This window comes from Protomyctophum parallelum (assembly GCF_964188405.1).
Source record: "Protomyctophum parallelum genome assembly, chromosome: 23".
NCBI classification, from domain to species: Eukaryota; Metazoa; Chordata; class Actinopteri; order Myctophiformes; family Myctophidae; genus Protomyctophum; species Protomyctophum parallelum.
In genome coordinates this window covers 18576584-18603998 of record NC_139715.1, presented here as the reverse complement: position 1 = coordinate 18603998, position 27415 = coordinate 18576584, and positions in this window count along the sequence as shown.

The following is a 27415-nucleotide window of genomic DNA, read 5'->3' as shown; positions in this document are numbered from 1 at the left end:
CCCCTGTTGAAGACCTGTGGTTTAGACTAGATAACTTTAGACTGATGTTATGTTATTGGTTTACCTTTGATCCTAGCTAGTTAACTGAGACAATACATTGTCTCTATGTGATCCTAGTTAACGGAGGCACTACAGTACTGTGTCTCTATGTGATTTATTTTTCTACCAGGACCGCCCGCCCATTTGCCCCGGCCTTCGGCACACACACACACACACACACACACACACACACACACACACACACACACACACACACACACACACACACACACACACACACACACACACACACACACACACACACACACACACACACACACACACACACACACACACACACACACACACACACACACACACACACACACAGATCTAAGATCTGATCGCACACCTTTCGATCTAGCATACAACATTGATGCATGCTAGATGTATGAGACTTCCTATTGGTTGATTGTTAAAACTCAACAGTTTTGCTCTCTCCACTTCTCTGCCACTCAGGTTGAACAGCCCATCACTGCACATCTGGCTGACATCTCACACTGGAGAAGAGTCACTGCACATTTGGCTGACATCTCACACTGGAGAAGAGTCACTGCACATCTGGCTGACATCTCACACTGGAGAAGAGTCACTGCACTTCTGGCTGACATCTCACACTGGAGAAGAGTCACTGCACTTCTGGCTGACATCTCACACTGGAGAAAACTGTCTTGTCTTCTCACCACCTCAAGCTGAACCCAGACCAAGACTGCGCTTCTCTTCTTCCTGGTAAGTCGTGGATCTCACTGTTGGCAAACGATGTACGTTTGCCAACATTAAAGTTCATAGAGTTGGCTGGCAAATTATTTACGTCATTAGTGTTCTAAACTAATTAAAACGTCCATAGACTTGGCTGCCACTTGTGACATGACTAATCTTCAAAAGCCATGCATTAATTGGGGGGGGCTAGCCACATAATGAATGGATTACTTTAAAAATGTAATTTAGATATCTTGCCAAGTTGCTACTTAAGGTTCATTGATTACCTGGTATATCAATGTACAGATACAATTGTGTCGCAGATCAAACTTCTGCCAAGATTTCATAGATGGCTCCACAGAAAGTTGTGTTGGATTTATTTTAATGTGTATTTTCTAAATGTTACCAGAGGTCATCATCAATATGTCCGTACACGGACAAATTGTATGGCAAAATGTTAGATTTTCTGTTTTACACACCATTATAATGTTCTTATTTTGATCTAAGACCCAATTACTAAATGTCAGTCTCCAGGATTTCTTCATAATATGTTTTGACGCTGATTTACTACGACACTACGGCACATTATGAGTCCACTAGGACAGTGGTTGTCTAACTTTTTTATTTTCAAGGACCCCATACATCTGAGTGTGTACAAATGGTACCAAATGGACTCGTAAGGGTACATTTGTTTCCATTCGTGCATGATGAACCATAATCTTTTCCAGAGCTTTCATGATAACAGATGGTAACAGATGGCAGCAAAACACTGATTATAATTGAATGTGAGTTGTTAGCTTCTTTGAACACAAGCATACTTTAGAGGTGCAATCTGAATCACCCACAAAGGGCGCTCTTGACCCAACAGACCCAACATGGGCGCTAAATTATAATAATAACAACGTTGCCCACCATCCCCAGGCCCCATTGTGAGCGCTCTGGCTGCTCTGTCTATATCTATAGGATGTGGTCATTCTTCTACTGTTGAACTGAATGGATTATAAATATAACTGTGTGCTTCGCTTTGTGACCTATGACCTTTGTGTTTGACCTCAGTGGATCCATTGATGAGGGAGTGGATCAGGATCCTGATGCAGAGGATCCACCTTCTATAGTGTTACCAGAGGGTAAGAATGTAACCTTAAGAAAAACACCACACCCTGCCTGAGGGTAATAATTTAACCATAACACCACAATCTGTGTGTCTGAGTGCAAAGGACAAGACACTAACACCACAAAATGACACTATTCAGGATTAAAAACTGGTTCTATACACGCAATTGTTATTTTAGTTGTATGGTTAATTGGAAATTGTATTTGGCCTAATAAATGTATTTTTTATTTAGTTTTTCTGTAATAATTATATCTGCTCTCCTCCCAACGGACGCACGCACGCACGCACAATGGAAATCGTTATGCATTTGTGTCAATAAAGATGTTTTTAAATCAAAACCCATCTTTTCATGGTTTTTGACAACATAAGTGTTTTTTACAGTATTACATTACAGGATGTTTTCATGGGATACTGAGGGCCCTATCTTGTGCCACACCTTACCCCTTATCCCTAAACGTATTTGTTTTTGTTTTACTATTTTGAAAAACCTTTTCAAATAATTTAACTTTAGCCGATAAACAGCGACACGTTGTGAGCTTGTAGATCGGCTAGTTGAACTATTTTAAACGTTTTTTAAATAGTAAAAACTGGAAAATATGTTTCGAGATAAGGGGTATGGGCAAGATATAGCCCCTAGTGTCCTATTACATGAAACAGAAGTGGTTGGAATCAATTCAATGTACATTTCAGATCAAACAGGCAGAGTGCTGTCTAAAATCTGTGGCTCAGCTTATTTTAATGTAAAGACTTAAATGTAAAAGGAAATAAATACAAATAAACAGCTAATGTGTTAGATGGTCTAAAACTAATAATGTAATTTCTTAAATATGATGAAAAACATCACATTTAACACCACAAATATGCTATAATACTTAAATATTGAATATTTGTATCTTTTTTTTTTTTATAAGATATTTTTTTTGCGGCTTACGCCTTTTATTGATTTTTTAAGGGACAGACAGTAGGCTGACAGGAAACGGGAGAGAGATGGGGGATGACATGCAGTAAAGGCCGTGTCGGGTTCGGGAGTCGAACCCGCGGCACACTGCGACTGGATTACCAGTCCGGTGCCCAGACCGTTACGCCACGGCCTGGGCCAATATTTGTATCTTTTGACTTGAGCTTTTCCTTCAACCTCAAATATGACCGATAATGTGTATTTAATGTGAAAGGCCTGGTGGCATTAAGGTAAAGCACAGGATTCATGTGCAGAAGGTTGGGGGTTTGAATCCTGGCTTTAGCAATTTTAGTTTTTTGGTTCATAAGGGTGTTTTTAGCCCGCATTCCTCAAGTTTTAGAGGGAGGGGCTTAAATTTTAATAAAAAAAAATATTTAAAAAGCTTTTTACCTGTTTTCTTATTCAACTCTGTGCCTCCTTTCATCTCAGACACTCGGCCTCCTCGCATCTCGGACTCTCGGCCTCCTCTCATCTCGGCCTCCTCTCATCTCGGACACTCGGCCACCTCGCAGCTCGGACACTCGGCCTCCTCACATCTCAGACTCTCGGCCTCCTCACATCTCGGCCTCCTCTCATCTCGGACACTCGGCCACCTCGCATCTCGGACACTCAGCCTCCTCACATCTCAGACTCTCGGCCTCCTCGCATCTCGGCCTCCTCTCATCTCGGACACTCGGCCTCCTCGCATCTCGGACACTCGGCCTCCTCGCATCTCGGACACCTCAGCCTCCTCACATCACTCCAGGTGGTCCCTTCAACCATCTTCGAACTCTCTCTTTCATTTCTGCCACTCCCCATCTTTCGATTTTCCACTGCCTCTGTGCCAAGGAGTTTTCTTTTTCATCTGTGAGGTTTGAACTCACAGTCTTTGTGTAATGGTCTTATTGTGGTCTTATCTTAACCACTGTACCACAGTGGTTCATACTTAACCTGTTCTTTTGCGCACTGTAAGGTCAGAGATACAGGTACAAGAGTACAAACTTGGAAAAAGGTCATCACTGTATTTGAACCAGGAACCTTCTGGTTGCAAGGCCAGTGTCTTAACCAGTGCACCACCATGACTCATGCCGAGTTGATGCTATTGCACACTCTACAGTGAAAGATTGGATAAAGATGCAAAGAGGAAAATGCCCGTGCTGGACTTGAACCCAGAACCTTCTGTTTGCAAGGTCTGAATTTTAACCATTGCACCACCATAGCTCATGCAGAAATGATGCTATTGCATGCTCTACAGTGAAATATTGGACAAAGATGCAAGACAAGATAATAATTGGAAAAATGCCCATGCTGTATTTGAACCAGGAACCTTCTGGTTGAAGGGCCAGTGTCTTAACCAGTGCACCACCATGACTGATGCAGAGTTGATGCTATTGCACACTCTACAGTGAAAGATTGGATAAAGATGCAAAGAGGAAAATGCCCATGTTCAAATTGAACCCAGAACCTTCTGTTTGCAAGGCCTGCATTTTAACCATTGCACCACCATAGCTCATGCAGAATTGATGCTATTGCATGCTCTACAGTGAAAGATTGGACAAAGATGCAAGACAAGATAATAATTGGAAAAATGTCATCACTGTATTTGAAGCAGGAATCTTCTGGTTGCAGGGCCAGTGTCCTAACCAGTTCACCACCATGACTCATACGGAATTGATGCTATTGCACACTCTACAGTGAAAGATTGGATAAAGAGGCAAAGAGGAAAATTCCCGTGCTGGACTTGAACCCAGAACCTTCTATTTGCAAGGCCTGAATTGTAACCATTGCACCACCATAGCTCATGCAGATTTGATGCATGCTCTGCAGTGATAGATTGGATGAAGATGCAAAGAGAAAAATGCTCATGTTGGGTTTGAACCTCAGTGTCTTGCTTAAGGACACTTTGACACCAACTCTGGGGAAGCCCGGGTTTGAGCTGGCAACCTTGCGGTTACCATCCAGCCACTCTACCCCTGAGCCACCGCTACCCGGTTATTTATGCTGTACATTGAATTGTATTTCTGTGGTTGGTTTAGGTTCAAATAAAGTCCAAAATCACAGCCGGTCACATGACAACTCCAGAAAGAGCAGGATGTAATTAGGTTGATTGAGAACATGCAGGATCAGAAATGTTTGTTTCAAGCACAGATGCATTTTAGTGACATTATGAAGGTCACTAAACACTGCTCATTGAAATATTAAATGTGAGTACAGAATAAAGTAGTTCCAAGCTAAATCTCATTTGTTGTCATAATTAACCCTAATGATTAGAGGTTGTATGATATAAGTTTGCTTTGAAAAGCATTTAGGTTTTTTGGTTAGGCATTTGGATTGTTTTGGTTGATGATTTTTGTTTTCTGCATATTTCTTTTGTTTTGTTATTTGACATGTTTAGTTTGATTTGTTGTTTCAGTTTTTATATTGACTAATTTTTTAACCTACAACTTTCGGTTTATAAATCCTTGTCTTTATGTTTATGCCACAAAGGCATGTGAGATGCATGGTGCAGAGTTCTGTCTCCATGCCCCCAATTACCCAGGTGTAAGTAGTCACTGATTAGCCCCTCCCCTATAAAGCCTGGTGGCCATGCTGGGCTTTCCTGTTTGGTCTTTGTTTGTTTGCACTGACTCACAAATGTGCAGAAATGTTGCCTTTGTGATCTGTACCTTCATATTGTGGTTCTAACAGAGTTCTACTTATAGGCTTGTCTACTCTCGCCATTGTGGTTCTAAAAGAGTTCTAGATATAGGCTTGTCTACTCTTGCCATTGTGGATCACATCAACAGTGTAGTTACCTTAGCACTTTTAATGGATTCCCAAGATGGAATACCATCAAGTTGAATTTACTGAGCTGTTCTTACTCTGCCATGGTCACATGTATACAATTTCCATAGTCCTGTTCTTACCCCAAATAGTTGTTTGTTTTTGTATTTAATTGTTTGGTGTTTGTTGCAATAAATACATTAAATGGAATTTGTTGGATTCAATTTAAAAAAGGTATCCTTGAGTCACTAGCTCAAAACAGAATGCAGTTCACAAGTATGGAGCTCAGCCTATAATTGATTTGATTGACATGCTGCATGCCATGAGTGTATAAAGTGGTATTTCTTTTTAAATTAAATAAGCTATTCTAAGATGAGCTGTGGTCATAACAGCACTGTTTGAGTTGAAAACTTTAAAGACGTTTAACAGTCTAAAGTGAGAACAGCAAATGTTCTTTAACAAAAATGTGTAAGTGTAAAAAATATATATACTAATCACAAAAAATTTAGGTTTTGATAAACAGGCTATAGTGCATTTGTTCTCACTTTAAAGTAGTTTATTTTTTATTTTTTATTCAGCTTATCAAAGAAGTGCTGTGGTCACAGCACTGTTTGAGAAACTAGTTGAAAACTTTATATCCAACTTAATTGTTTAAATAAAGTCTGGAGTGAGAACAGCAAAAGTAATGTATTAAACAAAACAATTATATTTCTGGTTGATTAAAAGTGCAAAAGTTTTGGTCATCTAAAACTAAGACTAAGAGTAAGAGATGACAATAACTGGTATGCAATGTAATTACATTATGGCAAACTAAACATCTTGTTTGCTCAATGAAAGAGTAAATGTGGGAAACAGAGTAAAAATGTTCCCACAGATGGTTTTAAACAATAACCTAAATCTCAGTTGAGTCGTCATGAACCCTGATCATCACCTTTAGATTCAATAATTCTCTGCCTTCAACCTTAAATACAACCTCCAAATTCTTATTAGTGTGAAATGCCTAGTGGCGCAAGAGGAAAGCATAGGTCTCCCAAGCTGAAGGTGGTGGGTTTGAATCTTGCTCAGAGCAAACCTTCATTTTCTGGCTTTTTAAGGCCAAAGTGCCGAGGCAGGCCGCCTCCCTCCTCACGCCCTCTTTTGGCTCCGGTGGGAGGGGGAGGATCTTTTTTGGGAACCCGCCTCTGGGGCGGGATTTTCTTTATGAGCCTGCCTCCTGGGGGCGGAGCTTAAGAAATGTACATATTAAGCAAAGTGATTTTTGTACTTTTCACATTAATTTGATTGAACCAGTTTATTTTTAGTTTTTATTGGGATATTTGATTTTTTTTATGACACTTTATTTCAGCTGTTTTGTTTGATTTTTTTTTTCTTTTGGTTTTTGTTTTTGTTTGACCTTTTGGTTGAGTATTGGTTTTCTTTGAGGTTTGAACCTATGACGTTTGGTTTATGAAGCCTAGTTTTTATCTATTGAGCCACACCGGCATGTAAGGTATAATCGGGAACTAATATTTAACCAGCCTTTTAGAATTTAGATGGACAGTGAAAATGTTCTTCAGGGGATTTGAACCCAGAATGTTCTGTTTATAAACCCCAGGCTTATCACCTGCGCCACAGTGGCATGTAAGGTACAATCGGGAACTTATATTTAACCAGCCTGTCAGAATAAAGAATGGACAGTGAAAATGTCCTGTGGCAGGTTCGAACTCGCAACCTTTGGTGTACAAACACTGGATTTTACTCATGAGCCACACAGGCATAAGTGATGCAGTTGAGAATGTCTGACTTAACCCACCTTTCAGAATATAGAGGTTCTTTAGGAGTTCCATTAGGAGGTTAAAAAACAATGCACACTTTAGGAGGTTCAAACACTGCAACTTTCAGAAGGACAGTGAAAATATTATTCAAGAGGCTTGAACCTCTAATTGTTTGATTTGTTGTTTCAGTTTTTATATTGAATATTTTTTGAGTTTTTTGTTGATTGTTAGTTTTGTTTGAGTTTCTTTTAGTATCTTTTAGTTTTGTTTGAGTTTTTTGTTGATTATTAGTTTTGTTTGAGTTTCTTTTTGTTTTGTTTGAGTTTTTTGTTGATTATTAGTTTTGTTTGAGTTTCTTTTAGTTTAGTTTGAGTTTTTTGTTGATTATTAGTTTTGTTTGAGTATTGAACCAGGAACCTTTGGGTTGTAAACCTCAGACTTATCTTTTGAGCCACGCTGGGCTGTAAGGTACAATCTGGGACTTATATTTAACCCACCTTTTAGAATTTAGATGGACAGTGAAAATGTTCTGTCGCAGAAATGAACTCTGGATTTTACTCTTCAGCCACATATGCATGAGAAATGCAGTTGAGAACATTACATACATTTTGAGTCAGTACGTTTTTGTTGAAAATTATTTTACTCATAAATTGGAGTTGTTTGACATCTTCAATGGTATTGTTTCTTTTAGTTTTAATATTGAGTCATGTTTGAGTTTTGAACCTATCACTTTTGGTTTATATACCTTTGTTTTTATACTTATGCCACAAAGGCATGGAAGATGCCTCTGATAACCATACACTTAACCTTTCCCCCAATTACCCAGGTGTAAGTAGTCACTGATTAGCCCCTCCCCTATAAAGCCTACTGGCCATGCTAGCTTTCCTGTTTGGTCTTTCTTTGTTTGCACTGACTGAGCAAAGTAGGAAACTGCTTGAAATTGCTTTAGCACTTTTTGAGTTTAGGCCATTGATTCTTTTTGGACTTGGTGGTCCTAATTTATGTTTCGCAGGCCTCCCTTCTCTACACATCAGTGTTGATGACCAAATGTGCAGAAATGTTGCCTTATCTGTACCTTCATATTGTGGTTCTAACAGAGTTCTACTTATAGACTTGTCTACTCTAGCCATTGTGGTTCTAACAGAGTTCTACTTATAGGCTTGTCTACTCTTGCCATTGTGGAACACATCAACAGTGTGGTCACCTTAGCACTTTTAATGGATTCCCAAGATGGAATACCATCAAGTTGAATTTACTGAGCTGTTCTTACTCTGCCATGGTCACATGTATACAATTTCCATAGTCCTGTTCTTACCCCAAATTGTTGTTTGTTTTTGTATTTAATTGTTTGGTGTTTGTTGCAATAAATACATTAAATGGAATTTGTTGGATTCAATTTAAAAAAGGTATCCTTGAGTCACTAGCTCAAAACAGAATGCAGTTCACAAGTATGGAGCTCAGCCTATAATTGATTTGATTGACATGCTGCATGCCATGAGTGTATAAAGTGGTATTTCTTTTTAAATTAAATAAGCTATTCTAAGATGAGCTGTGGTCATAACAGCACTGTTTGAGTTGAAAACTTTAAAGACGTTTAACAGTCTAAAGTGAGAACAGCAAATGTTCTTTAACAAAAATGTGTAAGTGTAAAAAATATATATACTAATCACAAAAAAATTTAGGTTTTGATAAACAGGCTATAGTGCATTTGTTCTCACTTTAAAGTAGTTTATTTTTTATTTTTTATTCAGCTTATCAAAGAAGTGCTGTGGTCACAGCACTGTTTGAGAAACTAGTTGAAAACTTTATATCCAACTTAATTGTTTAAATAAAGTCTGGAGTGAGAACAGCAAAAGTAATGTATTAAACAAAACAATTATATTTCTGGTTGATTAAAAGTGCAAAAGTTTTGGTCATCTAAAACTAAGACTAAGAGTAAGAGATGACAATAACTGGTATGCAATGTAATTACATTATGGCAAACTAAACATCTTGTTTGCTCAATGAAAGAGTAAATGTGGGAAACAGAGTAAAAATGTTCCCACAGATGGTTTTAAACAATAACCTAAATCTCAGTTGAGTCGTCATGAACCCTGATCATCACCTTTAGATTCAATAATTCTGGCAAGGGGTAGAGGTGTCTGAAAAGGATTTTCATCCCTTGACCTGTCACCTCTGCCTTCAACCTTAAATACAACCTCCAAATTCTTATTAGTGTGAAATGCCTAGTGGCGCAAGAGGAAAGCATAGGTCTCCCAAGCTGAAGGTGGTGGGTTTGAATCTTGCTCAGAGCAAACCTTCATTTTCTGGCTTTTTAAGGCCAAAGTGCCGAGGCAGGCCGCCTCCCTCCTCACGCCCTCTTTTGGCTCCGGTGGGAGGGGGAGGATCTTTTTTGGGAACCCGCCTCTGGGGCGGGATTTTCTTTATGAGCCTGCCTCCTGGGGGCGGAGCTTAAGAAATGTACATATTAAGCAAAGTGATTTTTGTACTTTTCACATTAATTTGATTGAACCAGTTTATTTTTAGTTTTTATTGGGATATTTGATTTTTTTTATGACACTTTATTTCAGCTGTTTTGTTTGATTTTTTTTTTCTTTTGGTTTTGGTTTTTGTTTGACCTTTTGGTTGAGTATTGGTTTTCTTTGAGGTTTGAACCTATGACGTTTGGTTTATGAAGCCTAGTTTTTATCTATTGAGCCACACCGGCATGTAAGGTATAATCGGGAACTTATATTTAACCAGCCTTTTAGAATTTAGATGGACAGTGAAAATGTTCTTCAGGGGATTTGAACCCAGAATGTTCTGTTTATAAACCCCAGGCTTATCACCTGCGCCACAGTGGCATGTAAGGTACAATCGGGAACTTATATTTAACCAGCCTGTCAGAATAAAGAATGGACAGTGAAAATGTCCTGTGGCAGGTTCGAACTCGCAACCTTTGGTGTACAAACACTGGATTTTACTCATGAGCCACACAGGCATAAGTGATGCAGTTGAGAATGTCTGACTTAACCCACCTTTCAGAATATAGAGGTTCTTTAGGAGTTCCATTAGGAGGTTAAAAAACAATGCACACTTTAGGAGGTTCAAACACTGCAACTTTCAGAAGGACAGTGAAAATATTATTCAAGAGGCTTGAACCTCTAATTGTTTGATTTGTTGTTTCAGTTTTTATATTGAATATTTTTTGAGTTTTTTGTTGATTGTTAGTTTTGTTTGAGTTTCTTTTAGTTTTGTTTGAGTATCTTTTAGTTTTGTTTGAGTTTTTTGTTGATTATTAGTTTTGTTTGAGTTTCTTTTTGTTTTGTTTGAGTTTTTTGTTGATTATTAGTTTTGTTTGAGTTTCTTTTGGTTTAGTTTGAGTTTTTTGTTGATTATTAGTTTTGTTTGAGTATTGAACCAGGAACCTTTGGGTTGTAAACCTCAGACTTATCTTTTGAGCCACGCTGGGCTGTAAGGTACAATCTGGGACTTATATTTAACCCACCTTTTAGAATTTAGATGGACAGTGAAAATGTTCTGTCGCAGAAATGAACTCTGGATTTTACTCTTCAGCCACATATGCATGAGAAATGCAGTTGAGAACATTACATACATTTTGAGTCAGTACGTTTTTGTTGAAAATTATTTTACTCATAAATTGGAGTTGTTGACATCTTCAATGGTATTGTTTCTTTTAGTTTTAATATTGAGTCATGTTTGAGTTTTGAACCTATCACTTTTGGTTTATATACCTTTGTTTTTATACTTATGCCACAAAGGCATGGAAGATGCCTCTGATAACCATACACTTAACCTTTCCCCCAATTACCCAGGTGTAAGTAGTCACTGATTAGCCCCTCCCCTATAAAGCCTACTGGCCATGCTAGCTTTCCTGTTTGGTCTTTCTTTGTTTGCACTGACTGAGCAAAGTAGGAAACTGCTTGAAATTGCTTTAGCACTTTTTGAGTTTAGGCCATTGATTCTTTTTGGACTTGGTGGTCCTAATTTATGTTTCGCAGGCCTCCCTTCTCTACACATCAGTGTTGATGACCAAATGTGCAGAAATGTTGCCTTATCTGTACCTTCATATTGTGGTTCTAACAGAGTTCTACTTATAGACTTGTCTACTCTAGCCATTGTGGTTCTAACAGAGTTCTACTTATAGGCTTGTCTACTCTTGCCATTGTGGAACACATCAACAGTGTGGTCACCTTAGCACTTTTAATGGATTCCCAAGATGGAATACCATCAAGTTGAATTTACTGAGCTGTTCTTACTCTGCCATGGTCACATGTATACAATTTCCATAGTCCTGTTCTTACCCCAAATTGTTGTTTGTTTTTGTATTTAATTGTTTGGTGTTTGTTGCAATAAATACATTAAATGGAATTTGTTGGATTCAATTTAAAAAAGGTATCCTTGAGTCACTAGCTCAAAACAGAATGCAGTTCACAAGTATGGAGCTCAGCCTATAATTGATTTGATTGACATGCTGCATGCCATGAGTGTATAAAGTGGTATTTCTTTTTAAATTAAATAAGCTATTCTAAGATGAGCTGTGTTCATAACAGCACTGTTTGAGTTGAAAACTTTAAAGACGTTTAACAGTCTAAAGTGAGAACAGCAAATGTTCTTTAACAAAAATGTGTAAGTGTAAAAAATATATATACTAATCACAAAAGAAATTAGGTTTTGATAAACAGGCTATAGTGCATTTGTTCTCACTTTAAAGTAGTTTATTTTTTATTTTTTATTCAGCTTATCAAAGAAGTGCTGTGGTCACAGCACTGTTTGAGAAACTAGTTGAAAACTTTATATCCAACTTAATTGTTTAAATAAAGTCTGGAGTGAGAACAGCAAAAGTAATGTATTAAACAAAACAATTATATTTCTGGTTGATTAAAAGTGCAAAAGTTTTGGTCATCTAAAACTAAGACTAAGAGTAAGAGATGACAATAACTGGTATGCAATGTAATTACATTATGGCAAACTAAACATCTTGTTTGCTCAATGAAAGAGTAAATGTGGGAAACAGAGTAAAAATGTTCCCACAGATGGTTTTAAACAATAACCTAAATCTCAGTTGAGTCGTCATGAACCCTGATCATCACCTTTAGATTCAATAATTCTGGCAAGGGGTAGAGGTGTCTGAAAAGGATTTTCATCCCTTGACCTGTCACCTCTGCCTTCAACCTTAAATACAACCTCCAAATTCTTATTAGTGTGAAATGCCTAGTGGCGCAAGAGGAAAGCATAGGTCTCCCAAGCTGAAGGTGGTGGGTTTGAATCTTGCTCAGAGCAAACCTTCATTTTCTGGCTTTTTAAGGCCAAAGTGCCGAGGCAGGCCGCCTCCCTCCTCACGCCCTCTTTTGGCTCCGGTGGGAGGGGGAGGATCTTTTTTGGGAACCCGCCTCTGGGGCGGGATTTTCTTTATGAGCCTGCCTCCTGGGGGCGGAGCTTAAGAAATGTACATATTAAGCAAAGTGATTTTTGTACTTTTCACATTAATTTGATTGAACCAGTTTATTTTTAGTTTTTATTGGGATATTTGATTTTTTTTATGACACTTTATTTCAGCTGTTTTGTTTGATTTTTTTTTTCTTTTGGTTTTGGTTTTTGTTTGACCTTTTGGTTGAGTATTGGTTTTCTTTGAGGTTTGAACCTATGACGTTTGGTTTATGAAGCCTAGTTTTTATCTATTGAGCCACACCGGCATGTAAGGTATAATCGGGAACTTATATTTAACCAGCCTTTTAGAATTTAGATGGACAGTGAAAATGTTCTTCAGGGGATTTGAACCCAGAATGTTCTGTTTATAAACCCCAGGCTTATCACCTGCGCCACAGTGGCATGTAAGGTACAATCGGGAACTTATATTTAACCAGCCTGTCAGAATAAAGAATGGACAGTGAAAATGTCCTGTGGCAGGTTCGAACTCGCAACCTTTGGTGTACAAACACTGGATTTTACTCATGAGCCACACAGGCATAAGTGATGCAGTTGAGAATGTCTGACTTAACCCACCTTTCAGAATATAGAGGTTCTTTAGGAGTTCCATTAGGAGGTTAAAAAACAATGCACACTTTAGGAGGTTCAAACACTGCAACTTTCAGAAGGACAGTGAAAATATTATTCAAGAGGCTTGAACCTCTAATTGTTTGATTTGTTGTTTCAGTTTTTATATTGAATATTTTTTGAGTTTTTTGTTGATTGTTAGTTTTGTTTGAGTTTCTTTTAGTTTTGTTTGAGTATCTTTTAGTTTTGTTTGAGTTTTTTGTTGATTATTAGTTTTGTTTGAGTTTCTTTTTGTTTTGTTTGAGTTTTTTGTTGATTATTAGTTTTGTTTGAGTTTCTTTTGGTTTAGTTTGAGTTTTTTGTTGATTATTAGTTTTGTTTGAGTATTGAACCAGGAACCTTTGGGTTGTAAACCTCAGACTTATCTTTTGAGCCACGCTGGGCTGTAAGGTACAATCTGGGACTTATATTTAACCCACCTTTTAGAATTTAGATGGACAGTGAAAATGTTCTGTCGCAGAAATGAACTCTGGATTTTACTCTTCAGCCACATATGCATGAGAAATGCAGTTGAGAACATTACATACATTTTGAGTCAGTACGTTTTTGTTGAAAATTATTTTACTCATAAATTGGAGTTGTTGACATCTTCAATGGTATTGTTTCTTTTAGTTTTAATATTGAGTCATGTTTGAGTTTTGAACCTATCACTTTTGGTTTATATACCTTTGTTTTTATACTTATGCCACAAAGGCATGGAAGATGCCTCTGATAACCATACACTTAACCTTTCCCCCAATTACCCAGGTGTAAGTAGTCACTGATTAGCCCCTCCCCTATAAAGCCTACTGGCCATGCTAGCTTTCCTGTTTGGTCTTTCTTTGTTTGCACTGACTGAGCAAAGTAGGAAACTGCTTGAAATTGCTTTAGCACTTTTTGAGTTTAGGCCATTGATTCTTTTTGGACTTGGTGGTCCTAATTTATGTTTCGCAGGCCTCCCTTCTCTACACATCAGTGTTGATGACCAAATGTGCAGAAATGTTGCCTTATCTGTACCTTCATATTGTGGTTCTAACAGAGTTCTACTTATAGACTTGTCTACTCTAGCCATTGTGGTTCTAACAGAGTTCTACTTATAGGCTTGTCTACTCTTGCCATTGTGGAACACATCAACAGTGTGGTCACCTTAGCACTTTTAATGGATTCCCAAGATGGAATACCATCAAGTTGAATTTACTGAGCTGTTCTTACTCTGCCATGGTCACATGTATACAATTTCCATAGTCCTGTTCTTACCCCAAATTGTTGTTTGTTTTTGTATTTAATTGTTTGGTGTTTGTTGCAATAAATACATTAAATGGAATTTGTTGGATTCAATTTAAAAAAGGTATCCTTGAGTCACTAGCTCAAAACAGAATGCAGTTCACAAGTATGGAGCTCAGCCTATAATTGATTTGATTGACATGCTGCATGCCATGAGTGTATAAAGTGGTATTTCTTTTTAAATTAAATAAGCTATTCTAAGATGAGCTGTGTTCATAACAGCACTGTTTGAGTTGAAAACTTTAAAGACGTTTAACAGTCTAAAGTGAGAACAGCAAATGTTCTTTAACAAAAATGTGTAAGTGTAAAAAATATATATACTAATCACAAAAGAAATTAGGTTTTGATAAACAGGCTATAGTGCATTTGTTCTCACTTTAAAGTAGTTTATTTTTTATTTTTTATTCAGCTTATCAAAGAAGTGCTGTGGTCACAGCACTGTTTGAGAAACTAGTTGAAAACTTTATATCCAACTTAATTGTTTAAATAAAGTCTGGAGTGAGAACAGCAAAAGTAATGTATTAAACAAAACAATTATATTTCTGGTTGATTAAAAGTGCAAAAGTTTTGGTCATCTAAAACTAAGACTAAGAGTAAGAGATGACAATAACTGGTATGCAATGTAATTACATTATGGCAAACTAAACATCTTGTTTGCTCAATGAAAGAGTAAATGTGGGAAACAGAGTAAAAATGTTCCCACAGATGGTTTTAAACAATAACCTAAATCTCAGTTGAGTCGTCATGAACCCTGATCATCACCTTTAGATTCAATAATTCTGGCAAGGGGTAGAGGTGTCTGAAAAGGATTTTCATCCCTTGACCTGTCACCTCTGCCTTCAACCTTAAATACAACCTCCAAATTCTTATTAGTGTGAAATGCCTAGTGGCGCAAGAGGAAAGCATAGGTCTCCCAAGCTGAAGGTGGTGGGTTTGAATCTTGCTCAGAGCAAACCTTCATTTTCTGGCTTTTTAAGGCCAAAGTGCCGAGGCAGGCCGCCTCCCTCCTCACGCCCTCTTTTGGCTCCGGTGGGAGGGGGAGGATCTTTTTTGGGAACCCGCCTCTGGGGCGGGATTTTCTTTATGAGCCTGCCTCCTGGGGGCGGAGCTTAAGAAATGTACATATTAAGCAAAGTGATTTTTGTACTTTTCACATTAATTTGATTGAACCAGTTTATTTTTAGTTTTTATTGGGATATTTGATTTTTTTTATGACACTTTATTTCAGCTGTTTTGTTTGATTTTTTTTTTCTTTTGGTTTTTGTTTTTGTTTGACCTTTTGGTTGAGTATTGGTTTTCTTTGAGGTTTGAACCTATGACATTTGGTTTATGAAGCCTAGTTTTTATCTATTGAGCCACACCGGCATGTAAGGTATAATCGGGAACTTATATTTAACCAGCCTTTTAGAATTTAGATGGACAGTGAAAATGTTCTTCAGGGGATTTGAACCCAGAATGTTCTGTTTATAAACCCCAGGCTTATCACCTGCGCCACAGTGGCATGTAAGGTACAATCGGGAACTTATATTTAACCAGCCTGTCAGAATAAAGAATGGACAGTGAAAATGTCCTGTGGCAGGTTCGAACTCGCAACCTTTGGTGTACAAACACTGGATTTTACTCATGAGCCACACAGGCATAAGTGATGCAGTTGAGAATGTCTGACTTAACCCACCTTTCAGAATATAGAGGTTCTTTAGGAGTTCCATTAGGAGGTTAAAAAACAATGCACACTTTAGGAGGTTCAAACACTGCAACTTTCAGAAGGACAGTGAAAATATTATTCAAGAGGCTTGAACCTCTAATTGTTTGATTTGTTGTTTCAGTTTTTATATTGAATATTTTTTGAGTTTTTTGTTGATTGTTAGTTTTGTTTGAGTTTCTTTTAGTTTTGTTTGAGTATCTTTTAGTTTTGTTTGAGTTTTTTGTTGATTATTAGTTTTGTTTGAGTTTCTTTTTGTTTTGTTTGAGTTTTTTGTTGATTATTAGTTTTGTTTGAGTTTCTTTTGGTTTAGTTTGAGTTTTTTGTTGATTATTAGTTTTGTTTGAGTATTGAACCAGGAACCTTTGGGTTGTAAACCTCAGACTTATCTTTTGAGCCACGCTGGGCTGTAAGGTACAATCTGGGACTTATATTTAACCCACCTTTTAGAATTTAGATGGACAGTGAAAATGTTCTGTCGCAGAAATGAACTCTGGATTTTACTCTTCAGCCACATATGCATGAGAAATGCAGTTGAGAACATTACATACATTTTGAGTCAGTACGTTTTTGTTGAAAATTATTTTACTCATAAATTGGAGTTGTTTGACATCTTCAATGGTATTGTTTCTTTTAGTTTTAATATTGAGTCATGTTTGAGTTTTGAACCTATCACTTTTGGTTTATATACCTTTGTTTTTATACTTATGCCACAAAGGCATGGAAGATGCCTCTGATAACCATACACTTAACCTTTCCCCCAATTACCCAGGTGTAAGTAGTCACTGATTAGCCCCTCCCCTATAAAGCCTACTGGCCATGCTAGCTTTCCTGTTTGGTCTTTCTTTGTTTGCACTGACTGAGCAAAGTAGGAAACTGCTTGAAATTGCTTTAGCACTTTTTGAGTTTAGGCCATTGATTCTTTTTGGACTTGGTGGTCCTAATTTATGTTTCGCAGGCCTCCCTTCTCTACACATCAGTGTTGATGACCAAATGTGCAGAAATGTTGCCTTATCTGTACCTTCATATTGTGGTTCTAACAGAGTTCTACTTATAGACTTGTCTACTCTAGCCATTGTGGTTCTAACAGAGTTCTACTTATAGGCTTGTCTACTCTTGCCATTGTGGAACACATCAACAGTGTGGTCACCTTAGCACTTTTAATGGATTCCCAAGATGGAATACCATCAAGTTGAATTTACTGAGCTGTTCTTACTCTGCCATGGTCACATGTATACAATTTCCATAGTCCTGTTCTTACCCCAAATTGTTGTTTGTTTTTGTATTTAATTGTTTGGTGTTTGTTGCAATAAATACATTAAATGGAATTTGTTGGATTCAATTTAAAAAAGGTATCCTTGAGTCACTAGCTCAAAACAGAATGCAGTTCACAAGTATGGAGCTCAGCCTATAATTGATTTGATTGACATGCTGCATGCCATGAGTGTATAAAGTGGTATTTATTTTTAAATTAAATAAGCTATTCTAAGATGAGCTGTGGTCATAACAGCACTGTTTGAGTTGAAAACTTTAAAGACGTTTAACAGTCTAAAGTGAGAACAGCAAATGTTCTTTAACAAAAATGTGTAAGTGTAAAAAATATATATACTAATCACAAAAAAAATTAGGTTTTGATAAACAGGCTATAGTGCATTTGTTCTCACTTTAAAGTAGTTTATTTTTTATTTTTTATTCAGCTTATCAAAGAAGTGCTGTGGTCACAGCACTGTTTGAGAAACTAGTTGAAAACTTTATATCCAACTTAATTGTTTAAATAAAGTCTGGAGTGAGAACAGCAAAAGTAATGTATTAAACAAAACAATTATATTTCTGGTTGATTAAAAGTGCAAAAGTTTTGGTCATCTAAAACTAAGACTAAGAGTAAGAGATGACAATAACTGGTATGCAATGTAATTACATTATGGCAAACTAAACATCTTGTTTGCTCAATGAAAGAGTAAATGTGGGAAACAGAGTAAAAATGTTCCCACAGATGGTTTTAAACAATAACCTAAATCTCAGTTGAGTCGTCATGAACCCTGATCATCACCTTTAGATTCAATAATTCTGGCAAGGGGTAGAGGTGTCTGAAAAGGATTTTCATCCCTTGACCTGTCACCTCTGCCTTCAACCTTAAATACAACCTCCAAATTCTTATTAGTGTGAAATGCCTAGTGGCGCAAGAGGAAAGCATAGGTCTCCCAAGCTGAAGGTGGTGGGTTTGAATCTTGCTCAGAGCAAACCTTCATTTTCTGGCTTTTTAAGGCCAAAGTGCCGAGGCAGGCCGCCTCCCTCCTCACGCCCTCTTTTGGCTCCGGTGGGAGGGGGAGGATCTTTTTTGGGAACCCGCCTCTGGGGCGGGATTTTCTTTATGAGCCTGCCTCCTGGGGGCGGAGCTTAAGAAATGTACATATTAAGCAAAGTGATTTTTGTACTTTTCACATTAATTTGATTGAACCAGTTTATTTTTAGTTTTTATTGGGATATTAGATTTTTTTTATGACACTTTATTTCAGCTGTTTTGTTTGATTTTTTTTTTCTTTTGGTTTTTGTTTTTGTTTGACCTTTTGGTTGAGTATTGGTTTTCTTTGAGGTTTGAACCTATGACGTTTGGTTTATGAAGCCTAGTTTTTATCTATTGAGCCACACCGGCATGTAAGGTATAATCGGGAACTAATATTTAACCAGCCTTTTAGAATTTAGATGGACAGTGAAAATGTTCTTCAGGGGATTTGAACCCAGAATGTTCTGTTTATAAACCCCAGGCTTATCACCTGCGCCACAGTGGCATGTAAGGTACAATCGGGAACTTATATTTAACCAGCCTGTCAGAATAAAGAATGGACAGTGAAAATGTCCTGTGGCAGGTTCGAACTCGCAACCTTTGGTGTACAAACACTGGATTTTACTCATGAGCCACACAGGCATAAGTGATGCAGTTGAGAATGTCTGACTTAACCCACCTTTCAGAATATAGAGGTTCTTTAGGAGTTCCATTAGGAGGTTAAAAAACAATGCACACTTTAGGAGGTTCAAACACTGCAACTTTCAGAAGGACAGTGAAAATATTATTCAAGAGGCTTGAACCTCTAATTGTTTGATTTGTTGTTTCAGTTTTTATATTGAATATTTTTTGAGTTTTTTGTTGATTGTTAGTTTTGTTTGAGTTTCTTTTAGTTTTGTTTGAGTATCTTTTAGTTTTGTTTGAGTTTTTTGTTGATTATTAGTTTTGTTTGAGTTTCTTTTTGTTTTGTTTGAGTTTTTTGTTGATTATTAGTTTTGTTTGAGTTTCTTTTGGTTTAGTTTGAGTTTTTTGTTGATTATTAGTTTTGTTTGAGTATTGAACCAGGAACCTTTGGGTTGTAAACCTCAGACTTATCTTTTGAGCCACGCTGGGCTGTAAGGTACAATCTGGGACTTATATTTAACCCACCTTTTAGAATTTAGATGGACAGTGAAAATGTTCTGTCGCAGAAATGAACTCTGGATTTTACTCTTCAGCCACATATGCATGAGAAATGCAGTTGAGAACATTACATACATTTTGAGTCAGTACGTTTTTGTTGAAAATTATTTTACTCATAAATTGGAGTTGTTTGACATCTTCAATGGTATTGTTTCTTTTAGTTTTAATATTGAGTCATGTTTGAGTTTTGAACCTATCACTTTTGGTTTATATACCTTTGTTTTTATACTTATGCCACAAAGGCATGGAAGATGCCTCTGATAACCATACACTTAACCTTTCCCCCAATTACCCAGGTGTAAGTAGTCACTGATTAGCCCCTCCCCTATAAAGCCTACTGGCCATGCTAGCTTTCCTGTTTGGTCTTTCTTTGTTTGCACTGACTGAGCAAAGTAGGAAACTGCTTGAAATTGCTTTAGCACTTTTTGAGTTTAGGCCATTGATTCTTTTTGGACTTGGTGGTCCTAATTTATGTTTCGCAGGCCTCCCTTCTCTGTGTTGATGACCAAATGTGCAGAAATGTTGCCTTATCTGTACCTTCATATTGTGGTTCTAACAGAGTTCTACTTATAGACTTGTCTACTCTAGCCATTGTGGTTCTAACAGAGTTCTACTTATAGGCTTGTCTACTCTTGCCATTGTGGAACACATCAACAGTGTGGTCACCTTAGCACTTTTAATGGATTCCCAAGATGGAATACCATCAAGTTGAATTTACTGAGCTGTTCTTACTCTGCCATGGTCACATGTATACAATTTCCATAGTCCTGTTCTTACCCCAAATTGTTGTTTGTTTTTGTATTTAATTGTTTGGTGTTTGTTGCAATAAATACATTAAATGGAATTTGTTGGATTCAATTTAAAAAAGGTATCCTTGAGTCACTAGCTCAAAACAGAATGCAGTTCACAAGTATGGAGCTCAGCCTATAATTGATTTGATTGACATGCTGCATGCCATGAGTGTATAAAGTGGTATTTCTTTTTAAATTAAATAAGCTATTCTAAGATGAGCTGTGGTCATAACAGCACTGTTTGAGTTGAAAACTTTAAAGACGTTTAACAGTCTAAAGTGAGAACAGCAAATGTTCTTTAACAAAAATGTGTAAGTGTAAAAAATATATATACTAATCACAAAAAAATTTAGGTTTTGATAAACAGGCTATAGTGCATTTGTTCTCACTTTAAAGTAGTTTATTTTTTATTTTTTATTCAGCTTATCAAAGAAGTGCTGTGGTCACAGCACTGTTTGAGAAACTAGTTGAAAACTTTATATCCAACTTAATTGTTTAAATAAAGTCTGGAGTGAGAACAGCAAAAGTAATGTATTAAACAAAACAATTATATTTCTGGTTGATTAAAAGTGCAAAAGTTTTGGTCATCTAAAACTAAGACTAAGAGTAAGAGATGACAATAACTGGTATGCAATGTAATTACATTATGGCAAACTAAACATCTTGTTTGCTCAATGAAAGAGTAAATGTGGGAAACAGAGTAAAAATGTTCCCACAGATGGTTTTAAACAATAACCTAAATCTCAGTTGAGTCGTCATGAACCCTGATCATCACCTTTAGATTCAATAATTCTGGCAAGGGGTAGAGGTGTCTGAAAAGGATTTTCATCCCTTGACCTGTCACCTCTGCCTTCAACCTTAAATACAACCTCCAAATTCTTATTAGTGTGAAATGCCTAGTGGCGCAAGAGGAAAGCATAGGTCTCCCAAGCTGAAGGTGGTGGGTTTGAATCTTGCTCAGAGCAAACCTTCATTTTCTGGCTTTTTAAGGCCAAAGTGCCGAGGCAGGCCGCCTCCCTCCTCACGCCCTCTTTTGGCTCCGGTGGGAGGGGGAGGATCTTTTTTGGGAACCCGCCTCTGGGGCGGGATTTTCTTTATGAGCCTGCCTCCTGGGGGCGGAGCTTAAGAAATGTACATATTAAGCAAAGTGATTTTTGTACTTTTCACATTAATTTGATTGAACCAGTTTATTTTTAGTTTTTATTGGGATATTTGATTTTTTTTATGACACTTTATTTCAGCTGTTTTGTTTGATTTTTTTTTTTCTTTTGGTTTTTGTTTTTGTTTGACCTTTTGGTTGAGTATTGGTTTTCTTTGAGGTTTGAACCTATGACGTTTGGTTTATGAAGACTAGTTTTTATCTATTGAGCCACACCGGCATGTAAGGTATAATCGGGAACTTATATTTAACCAGCCTTTTAGAATTTAGATGGACAGTGAAAATGTTCTTCAGGGGATTTGAACCCAGAATGTTCTGTTTATAAACCCCAGGCTTATCACCTGCGCCACAGTGGCATGTAAGGTACAATCGGGAACTTATATTTAACCAGCCTGTCAGAATAAAGAATGGACAGTGAAAATGTCCTGTGGCAGGTTCGAAATCGCAACCTTTGGTGTACAAACACTGGATTTTACTCATGAGCCACACAGGCATAAGTGATGCAGTTGAGAATGTCTGACTTAACCCACCTTTCAGAATATAGAGGTTCTTTAGGAGTTCCATTAGGAGGTTAAAAAACAATGCACACTTTAGGAGGTTCAAACACTGCAACTTTCAGAAGGACAGTGAAAATATTATTCAAGAGGCTTGAACCTCTAATTGTTTGATTTGTTGTTTCAGTTTTTATATTGAATATTTTTTGAGTTTTTTGTTGATTGTTAGTTTTGTTTGAGTTTCTTTTAGTTTTGTTTGAGTATCTTTTAGTTTTGTTTGAGTTTTTTGTTGATTATTAGTTTTGTTTGAGTTTCTTTTTGTTTTGTTTGAGTTTTTTGTTGATTATTAGTTTTGTTTGAGTTTCTTTTGGTTTAGTTTGAGTTTTTTGTTGATTATTAGTTTTGTTTGAGTATTGAACCAGGAACCTTTGGGTTGTAAACCTCAGACTTATCTTTTGAGCCACGCTGGGCTGTAAGGTACAATCTGGGACTTATATTTAACCCACCTTTTAGAATTTAGATGGACAGTGAAAATGTTCTGTCGCAGAAATGAACTCTGGATTTTACTCTTCAGCCACATATGCATGAGAAATGCAGTTGAGAACATTACATACATTTTGAGTCAGTACGTTTTTGTTGAAAATTATTTTACTCATAAATTGGAGTTGTTTGACATCTTCAATGGTATTGTTTCTTTTAGTTTTAATATTGAGTCATGTTTGAGTTTTGAACCTATCACTTTTGGTTTATATACCTTTGTTTTTATACTTATGCCACAAAGGCATGGAAGATGCCTCTGATAACCATACACTTAACCTTTCCCCCAATTACCCAGGTGTAAGTAGTCACTGATTAGCCCCTCCCCTATAAAGCCTACTGGCCATGCTAGCTTTCCTGTTTGGTCTTTCTTTGTTTGCACTGACTGAGCAAAGTAGGAAACTGCTTGAAATTGCTTTAGCACTTTTTGAGTTTAGGCCATTGATTCTTTTTGGACTTGGTGGTCCTAATTTATGTTTCGCAGGCCTCCCTTCTCTGTGTTGATGACCAAATGTGCAGAAATGTTGCCTTATCTGTACCTTCATATTGTGGTTCTAACAGAGTTCTACTTATAGACTTGTCTACTCTAGCCATTGTGGTTCTAACAGAGTTCTACTTATAGGCTTGTCTACTCTTGCCATTGTGGAACACATCAACAGTGTGGTCACCTTAGCACTTTTAATGGATTCCCAAGATGGAATACCATCAAGTTGAATTTACTGAGCTGTTCTTACTCTGCCATGGTCACATGTATACAATTTCCATAGTCCTGTTCTTACCCCAAATTGTTGTTTGTTTTTGTATTTAATTGTTTGGTGTTTGTTGCAATAAATACATTAAATGGAATTTGTTGGATTCAATTTAAAAAAGGTATCCTTGAGTCACTAGCTCAAAACAGAATGCAGTTCACAAGTATGGAGCTCAGCCTATAATTGATTTGATTGACATGCTGCATGCCATGAGTGTATAAAGTGGTATTTCTTTTTAAATTAAATAAGCTATTCTAAGATGAGCTGTGGTCATAACAGCACTGTTTGAGTTGAAAACTTTAAAGACGTTTAACAGTCTAAAGTGAGAACAGCAAATGTTCTTTAACAAAAATGTGTAAGTGTAAAAAATATATATACTAATCACAAAAAAAATTAGGTTTTGATAAACAGGCTATAGTGCATTTGTTCTCACTTTAAAGTAGTTTATTTTTTATTTTTTATTCAGCTTATCAAAGAAGTGCTGTGGTCACAGCACTGTTTGAGAAACTAGTTGAAAACTTTATATCCAACTTAATTGTTTAAATAAAGTCTGGAGTGAGAACAGCAAAAGTAATGTATTAAACAAAACAATTATATTTCTGGTTGATTAAAAGTGCAAAAGTTTTGGTCATCTAAAACTAAGACTAAGAGTAAGAGATGACAATAACTGGTATGCAATGTAATTACATTATGGCAAACTAAACATCTTGTTTGCTCAATGAAAGAGTAAATGTGGGAAACAGAGTAAAAATGTTCCCACAGATGGTTTTAAACAATAACCTAAATCTCAGTTGAGTCGTCATGAACCCTGATCATCACCTTTAGATTCAATAATTCTGGCAAGGGGTAGAGGTGTCTGAAAAGGATTTTCATCCCTTGACCTGTCACCTCTGCCTTCAACCTTAAATACAACCTCCAAATTCTTATTAGTGTGAAATGCCTAGTGGCGCAAGAGGAAAGCATAGGTCTCCCAAGCTGAAGGTGGTGGGTTTGAATCTTGCTCAGAGCAAACCTTCATTTTCTGGCTTTTTAAGGCCAAAGTGCCGAGGCAGGCCGCCTCCCTCCTCACGCCCTCTTTTGGCTCCGGTGGGAGGGGGAGGATCTTTTTTGGGAACCCGCCTCTGGGGCGGGATTTTCTTTATGAGCCTGCCTCCTGGGGGCGGAGCTTAAGAAATGTACATATTAAGCAAAGTGATTTTTGTACTTTTCACATTAATTTGATTGAACCAGTTTATTTTTAGTTTTTATTGGGATATTTGATTTTTTTTATGACACTTTATTTCAGCTGTTTTGTTTGATTTTTTTTTTTCTTTTGGTTTTTGTTTTTGTTTGACCTTTTGGTTGAGTATTGGTTTTCTTTGAGGTTTGAACCTATGACGTTTGGTTTATGAAGACTAGTTTTTATCTATTGAGCCACACCGGCATGTAAGGTATAATCGGGAACTTATATTTAACCAGCCTTTTAGAATTTAGATGGACAGTGAAAATGTTCTTCAGGGGATTTGAACCCAGAATGTTCTGTTTATAAACCCCAGGCTTATCACCTGCGCCACAGTGGCATGTAAGGTACAATCGGGAACTTATATTTAACCAGCCTGTCAGAATAAAGAATGGACAGTGAAAATGTCCTGTGGCAGGTTCGAAATCGCAACCTTTGGTGTACAAACACTGGATTTTACTCATGAGCCACACAGGCATAAGTGATGCAGTTGAGAATGTCTGACTTAACCCACCTTTCAGAATATAGAGGTTCTTTAGGAGTTCCATTAGGAGGTTAAAAAACAATGCACACTTTAGGAGGTTCAAACACTGCAACTTTCAGAAGGACAGTGAAAATATTATTCAAGAGGCTTGAACCTCTAATTGTTTGATTTGTTGTTTCAGTTTTTATATTGAATATTTTTTGAGTTTTTTGTTGATTGTTAGTTTTGTTTGAGTTTCTTTTAGTTTTGTTTGAGTATCTTTTAGTTTTGTTTGAGTTTTTTGTTGATTATTAGTTTTGTTTGAGTTTCTTTTTGTTTTGTTTGAGTTTTTTGTTGATTATTAGTTTTGTTTGAGTTTCTTTTGGTTTAGTTTGAGTTTTTTGTTGATTATTAGTTTTGTTTGAGTATTGAACCAGGAACCTTTGGGTTGTAAACCTCAGACTTATCTTTTGAGCCACGCTGGGCTGTAAGGTACAATCTGGGACTTATATTTAACCCACCTTTTAGAATTTAGATGGACAGTGAAAATGTTCTGTCGCAGAAATGAACTCTGGATTTTACTCTTCAGCCACATATGCATGAGAAATGCAGTTGAGAACATTACATACATTTTGAGTCAGTACGTTTTTGTTGAAAATTATTTTACTCATAAATTGGAGTTGTTTGACATCTTCAATGGTATTGTTTCTTTTAGTTTTAATATTGAGTCATGTTTGAGTTTTGAACCTATCACTTTTGGTTTATATACCTTTGTTTTTATACTTATGCCACAAAGGCATGGAAGATGCCTCTGATAACCATACACTTAACCTTTCCCCCAATTACCCAGGTGTAAGTAGTCACTGATTAGCCCCTCCCCTATAAAGCCTACTGGCCATGCTAGCTTTCCTGTTTGGTCTTTCTTTGTTTGCACTGACTGAGCAAAGTAGGAAACTGCTTGAAATTGCTTTAGCACTTTTTGAGTTTAGGCCATTGATTCTTTTTGGACTTGGTGGTCCTAATTTATGTTTCGCAGGCCTCCCTTCTCTGTGTTGATGACCAAATGTGCAGAAATGTTGCCTTATCTGTACCTTCATATTGTGGTTCTAACAGAGTTCTACTTATAGACTTGTCTACTCTAGCCATTGTGGTTCTAACAGAGTTCTACTTATAGGCTTGTCTACTCTTGCCATTGTGGAACACATCAACAGTGTGGTCACCTTAGCACTTTTAATGGATTCCCAAGATGGAATACCATCAAGTTGAATTTACTGAGCTGTTCTTACTCTGCCATGGTCACATGTATACAATTTCCATAGTCCTGTTCTTACCCCAAATTGTTGTTTGTTTTTGTATTTAATTGTTTGGTGTTTGTTGCAATAAATACATTAAATGGAATTTGTTGGATTCAATTTAAAAAAGGTATCCTTGAGTCACTAGCTCAAAACAGAATGCAGTTCACAAGTATGGAGCTCAGCCTATAATTGATTTGATTGACATGCTGCATGCCATGAGTGTATAAAGTGGTATTTCTTTTTAAATTAAATAAGCTATTCTAAGATGAGCTGTGGTCATAACAGCACTGTTTGAGTTGAAAACTTTAAAGACGTTTAACAGTCTAAAGTGAGAACAGCAAATGTTCTTTAACAAAAATGTGTAAGTGTAAAAAATATATATACTAATCACAAAAAAAATTAGGTTTTGATAAACAGGCTATAGTGCATTTGTTCTCACTTTAAAGTAGTTTATTTTTTATTTTTTATTCAGCTTATCAAAGAAGTGCTGTGGTCACAGCACTGTTTGAGAAACTAGTTGAAAACTTTATATCCAACTTAATTGTTTAAATAAAGTCTGGAGTGAGAACAGCAAAAGTAATGTATTAAACAAAACAATTATATTTCTGGTTGATTAAAAGTGCAAAAGTTTTGGTCATCTAAAACTAAGACTAAGAGTAAGAGATGACAATAACTGGTATGCAATGTAATTACATTATGGCAAACTAAACATCTTGTTTGCTCAATGAAAGAGTAAATGTGGGAAACAGAGTAAAAATGTTCCCACAGATGGTTTTAAACAATAACCTAAATCTCAGTTGAGTCGTCATGAACCCTGATCATCACCTTTAGATTCAATAATTCTGGCAAGGGGTAGAGGTGTCTGAAAAGGATTTTCATCCCTTGACCTGTCACCTCTGCCTTCAACCTTAAAT